Raw genomic sequence first — 6,670 nt, forward strand, 5'->3', positions numbered from 1 at the left:
TCCCCGCTCCGGGCGCTTCCGGATCCCGGGCGCTCCCCGCTCCTGCTGCCCGCTCCGGGCGCTTCCGGATCCCGGGCCCCTGGGCACCGGGCGCTGACCTGGGGCGCGGCTGGGAGGGGCCGAGCCAGCGAGAGCGCTGCCGGAACCCCGCCCTCGGCTGCCTCCTAGGCTGCGCCCCGCACCCCGCCGACCGTGGGCTCCTGCGAGGACGGTCGCGGGGCTGCGCTGGAAATTAGGCGGCGGGCTGGGGCTGGGTTTCTCTTCTGGGGTCAGCCCAACGGTTCAGGATTTTTCAGTTTCATCTTTCAGGCGAGATTTGCCCAATGAGGGTAACTCCAAAGTTGGAGTTTGGGAAGAGCGGATGGATGGTGCTGCAGTTTAACCGAGGAATGAAGGGAATTCCAGGGAGCTGGAAAGAAATTTCTGGACGGTTTGGGATTGGGGAAACGGGAGGGTAAGATAATGAATTTAGTTTAGGACTTCCTGAGTTTGACATTCATGGTAGTGTTCCTCCGTAGTTAGAAATCTATATCTGCCATTCCAGAGAGGTGGAGCTGGAGATTCATTGAGTACAGGGTAAAGTAATGGGAAAGAATAAAATTCCGCAGATACTGAAGCAAATGAGAATAGAAAAGATGTAGAAACGGTATGGATTTGAAACCTGATTCTACTCTTTGTTACCCAGGGGATTGTAGACAAGGTACTTTACTGGGGCCCCCATTTCATCATTACTGCCTACCTTACAGGGTTTTATAAGAATCAACTTAAGTGTTAGCTTACATCAGCAAAAATGATGCAGTACGGAGCTCCAGGATCCATCCTTCTTCCAAGATCATTTTTAAAGGTTAACAGCAATCAAGTAAGTGTGTACCCAGGAGAAAGGCCACTGAAACAAGGTGGGAGACCTTTACCTGTTTGAACTGACTCCAGCTGCACTTCCCTTGGCCACCCTCTGACGAGTGTGGGTAACCTGGTTCTGGAGGGAGCACAGTTCTTTGTCCTAAAGAGTTGCGTTTCTCTGTCTCGACCTGGCTGGGGGCTCCCTGAAGGCAAGGGGCTTGACTTTCTTTTCCCCAACTCAGACTCTCTCAGGGCGGAAAAACAGCTACTTGGAGGGTGTACCTCAAAAACATTGAAAAGCAAATGAACAACCGCTGCTGCCTGAGGCAAACAACAGACAGGCTGAAGATGTAGGAGAAACAGCATGAGAGGAAAGGTCAGGAGTTAAGATTTTATTTCTGGAGATTAAGGGCTTTGAAAGGCTCCTATGTATACTAGAGCATCTAGGAAGCTGCACATATGCCCACGGCAGGACCCACGCTCAGAAAAGACTTGAGAATGCCATAAGATTTCACCTCTGGCTGGTTTTTAGGCTCAGCACAGTGGGAAGTGGAGATTAAGGCCAAGTTATAAATGGCCTGCTTAAACGTAGGAGGAATGCCCCTATACAGAGCCAATCTGCAAAGACCTGGAGAGTATTTTTTTCTTTTCTTCCTTCTCTCTCTCTTTTTTTTTCCTTTTTTATTTTTACCACCCGGCATTTAAGAAAAGCTCCGTCAAACCACTAGAAGCACTAAACTAAAGGAACACAGACTTGAGAGAGCACAGATGACAAAGAATACAGCTTTACAAAAATAGTTTCTAAAAGTCACTAAACAAACTACAACCCACAGCAAGCAACAACAGGAAATCCTGGGGAGGAGAAAGAATCTGATTTCTAGAGTGGCCACATTACAATACTCAAAATGTCCAGTTTACAACAGAAAGTTAGGAAGCACATAAAGGAACTTGAAAATATGGCCCATTCAAAGGAAAAAAGAAATGAACAGAAACCGTCCCTGAGGAAGCACAAACATAGGACTTATTCAACAAATGCATTAAATAAACTATCTTCAATATGCTGAAAGAACTAAAGGAAAATATGGACAAACAACTAAAGGAAACCAGGGAAACAATGTCTCAACAAGTAGAGAATACTAATAAAGAGACAGGAATTATAAAAAAGAACCAAATAGAAATTTTGGAGAGCAAAAGTATAATAACTGAAATTAAAAATTCACTAGAGGTGCTCAGTAGCCGATGTGAGGAAGCAGAAGAATGAGCAAACCTGAAGGTACGGCAATTGAAATGATCAAGTCTGAGGAACAGAAGGAAAAAAGAATGAAGGAAAAGTGTACAGAGCCTAAGGAACCTGTGAGTAATCGTCAGTGGTACTAACGTATGCACAGTGGGAGTCCCAGAAAGAAATGAAAGAGAGAAAGAATATTTGAAGAAATAATGGTCAGAACTCCACAAATTTGATAAAAGATAGGGAGGAACACATCTAAAATTCTCTATGAACTCCAGGTAGGGAAGCTCAAAGAGATCCACGCCAAGACCCATTATAATCAAATTGCTGAAAGACAAAGAGAGAATCTTGAAAGCACCAAGAGAGGAGCAAATTGTCCCATATGTGGGATTATCAAAAAAGATCAACAGGCAGTTTCTCAGCAGAACTGTGGAGGCCAGAAGGCCGTGGAATATATTTAAAGAACTGAAGGGAAAAAAAACCTAGAAACCAGGAATTCTATACCCAGCAAAACTGTCACCCAGAAAACCTGAAAGAGAAATTAAGATGGTTCCAGATAGATAAAAGCTGTAGGTGTTCACTGCTAGTAGGTCTGCTTTCCTGGAAATGCTAAAAGGAGTCCTTTAAGCTGAAATGAAGAACACCAGACAGTAAATTGAAGTCAAATGAAGAAATAAAGAAACTGATAAAGGTAACTATATAGGTAAATATAAAAACCTATAGTATGGTATTTTTGGTTTGTAAGTACTCTTTTTTCCTATATGATTTAATAGACAAACACATAAAACAATAATTATAAGGCTATGTTAATGGGCACAGGATGTATAATGATGTAATTTGTGACAATAATAGATAAAGGGGAAGGGATGGAGACGTACAGGAGCATAGTTTTTGTATACTATTTAATCTAAGTTACTATTAATTCAAATCAGGTGGTCATAAGTTTAAGAAGCTAATTGTAACCCCTAAGGTAACCACAAAGAAAATTTTAAAAATATATGGAAAAGTTAATAGGAAGGGAATCACAATGGCATATACCAAAAAAATCAATTAAACACAAAAGAAGACAGTTATGGAGAAACTGGAGAACAAAAAAGATATAAGCCACTTAGGGAAAAAACCCAAAATGGCAGAAGTCTGTCGTTAGCAGTAATTACTTAAACTCTCCAAATAAAAAGTAGACATTGGCGGAAAGGATTAAAAAAAAAAATGACTCAACTATATGTTTCCACAAGAAATTCACTTTACATCCAAAAACACAAGAGGTTGAAAGTGAAAGGATGGAAAAAAAGACATTCCATGCAAACAGTAACCAAAAGACAGCAGAAAAGCCTATACCAGACAAAATAGATTTTAACTCAAATGATTACAAGAGACAAAGAAGGACATTATATATTAGGAAATGAGTCGATATATCAAGAAGATAGAACAATTATAACTATGTACTCATCTAACAACAGAGCCCCAAAACATGAAGCAAAACTTGACATGACTGAAGGGAGAAATAGTTCTACAATAATACTTGGAGACTTCAATACCCAACTTTCAATACGTGATAGAACAACTGGAGAGAAGATTAATAAGGAAATAGAAGCGATAGACCAATGAGACCTAGAAGACATATACAGAACACTTCACACAACAACAGCAGAATACATACTTTTTTTGTTGGCATTTTTTTAAAAACTTGAGTCCATAATAGTTTACATCGTTGTGAAATTTCAGTTGTACATTATTTCTTGTCTTTCACCACATAGGTGCTCCCCTTCACCCCCTGTAACCACCCCCTACCTCCCTTTCCCAGGTAACCACTGAACTGTTTTCTTTGTCCATGTGCTTGTTTATATTCCACATGTGAGTGAAATCCCCTGGTGGTTGTCTTTCTCAGTCTGGCTTATTTCACTAAGCATAATTCCCTCCAGGTCCTTCCATGTCATTACAAGTGGGATGAATTTGTCTTTTTTCTGCCTGAGTAGTATTCCATTGTATATATATATACCACATCTTCTTTATCCAGTCGTCAGTTGATGGGCACTTGGATTGTTTCCATGTCTTGGCTATTGTGAATAGTGCTGTGTTGAACATAGAGGTGCATATGTTACTTTGGATTGTTGATTTCAAGTTGTTTGGGTAGATACCCAGTAGTGGGATAGCTGGGTCATAAGGTAGTTCTAGTTTTAGTTTTTTGAGGAATCTCCACACTGTTTTCCATAGTGGCTGCACCAGTTTGCATTCACCACCAGTGTATGAGTGTTCCCTTTTCTCCACACCCTCTCCAACATTTGTTATTTTTAGTCTTAGTGATTATAGCCATTTTAACAAGTGTAAGGTGGTATCTTAGTGTAGTTTTGATTTGCATTTCCCTGATGATTAGTGATGTTGAACATCTTTTCATGTGCCTGTTGGCCATCTCTATATCTTCTTTGGAAAAATGTCTGTTCATATCCTCTGCCCATTTTTTGATCGTGATGTTTGTGTTTTTGTTGTTCAGTTGTGTGAGTTCCTTATATATTATCGGGATTAACCCCTTATTGGATATATGATTTTCCAAAATTTTCTCCCAATTGGTGGGTTGTCTCTTTGTTTTGATCCTAGTTTCTTTTGCCTTGCAGCAGCTCTTTAGTCTGATGAACTCCCACTTATTTATTTTTTCTTTTGTTTCCCTTGTCTGAGAAGACATGGTATTCGAAAAGATCCTTTTAAGTTCCATGTCAAAGAGTGTATAACCTATATTATCTTCCAGGAGTTTTATGGTTTCAGGACTTATCTTCAAGTCTTTGATCCATGTTGAGTTAATTTTTGTGTATGGCATGAGATAATGGTCTACCTTCATTCATTGGCATGTGGCTGTCCAGTTTTCCCAGCACCATTTATTGAAGAGACTGTCTTCTCTCCATTGTATGTTCTTGGCACCTTTGTCGAAGATTAGCTGTCTGTATATGTGTGGTTTTATTTCTGGGCTTTCAGTTCTGTTCCTTTGATCTTTGTGCCTGTTTTGTACCAGTACCATGCTGTTTGGGTCACTATGGCTTTGTACTACATTTTGAAGTCAGGGATTGTGATGCCTCCTTCTTTGTTCTTTTTTGCTCAGGATTGCTTTAGCAATTTGGGGTCTTTTGTTGTTCCATATGAATTTTAGGATTCTTTGCTCTATTTCCATGAAGAATGTCATTGGGATTCTGATTGGGATTGCATTGAATCTGTAGATTGCTTTGGGTAGTATGGACATTTTAGCTATGGTTATTCTTCCAATCCATGTGCATGGAATTGCTTTCCATCTCTTTATGTCATTATCTATTTTTTTCAATAATGTCTTATAGTTTTCATTGTATAAGTCCCTTGCCTCCTTAAATTTATTCCTAGGTACTTTATTCTCTCTCTCTTTTTTTTTTTTGCAATTGTACGTGGAATTGTATTCTTGAGTTCTCTTTCTGTAAGTTCATTATTAGAGTATAGAAATGCAGCTGAATTTTGCAAGCTGATTTTGTACCCTGCAAATTTACTCTAGTTGTTAATTATTCCTAATAGTTTTCCAATGGATTATTCAGGGTTTTCTATATATAAGGTCATGTCATCTGCAAGCAGTGAGAGTTTCACTTCTTCACTCCCTATTTGGATTCCTTTTATCCCTTTCTATTACCTAATTGCTCTGGCCAAAATCTCCAGTACTGTGTTGAATAAGAGTGGTCATAGTGGGCATCCTTATCTTGTTCTTGTTCTCAGATGGATGGCATTCAGTTTTTCTCCATTGAGTATGATGTTGGCTGTGGGTTTGTCATATATGGCCTTTACTATGTTGAGGTAATTTCCTTCTATCCCCATTTTGTTAAGAGTTTTGTCATAAATGGCTGTTGGAGCTTGTCAGGTGCTTTCTCTGCCTTTATTGAGATGACCATGTGGTTTTTATTCCTCATTTTGTTAATGTGGTGTATCACATTGATTGATTAGCAGATGTTGAACCATCCCTGTGTCCCTGGAATAAATCCACTTGATCATGATGTATGATCTTTTTGATGTATTGCTGTATTCAGGCTGCCAATATTTTGTTGAGAATTTTTGCATCTCTATTCATCAGCAATATTGGCCTGTAGTTTTCCTTTTTTGTGTTGTCTCTGTCAGGCTTTGGCATCAGAGTGATGTTGGCCTCGTAGAATGTGTCAGGAACTTTTCCATCTTCCCTAATTTTTTGGAATAGCTTGAGAAGGATAGGTATTAAGTCCTCTCTGAAACTTTGGTAGAATTCTCTAGGGAAGCCATCTGGTTCTGGGCTTTTATTCTTTGGGATGCTTTTGATTACGTTTCAATCTCTTTACTTGTGATCGGTCTATTCAGATCCTCTATTTCTTCTTGATTCAGCTTTGGGAGGTTGTATGAGTCTAAGAATTTATCCATTTCCTCTAGATTGTCCTTTTTGTTGGCATATAGTTTTTTGTAGTATTCTCTTATAATCTGTTGTATTTCTGTGGTATCTGTTGTTATTTCTGCTCTTTCGTTTCTAGTTTTACTTATCTGAGCTTTCTCTCTTTTTTTCTTTGTAAGTCTGGCTAGCGATTTTTCAATTTTATTTATCTTCTCAAAGAAGCAGCTCTTTGTTTCATTGAT

This window comes from Equus quagga, chromosome 6, assembly GCF_021613505.1.
Source record: "Equus quagga isolate Etosha38 chromosome 6, UCLA_HA_Equagga_1.0, whole genome shotgun sequence".
Lineage (NCBI taxonomy): Eukaryota > Metazoa > Chordata > Mammalia > Perissodactyla > Equidae > Equus > Equus quagga.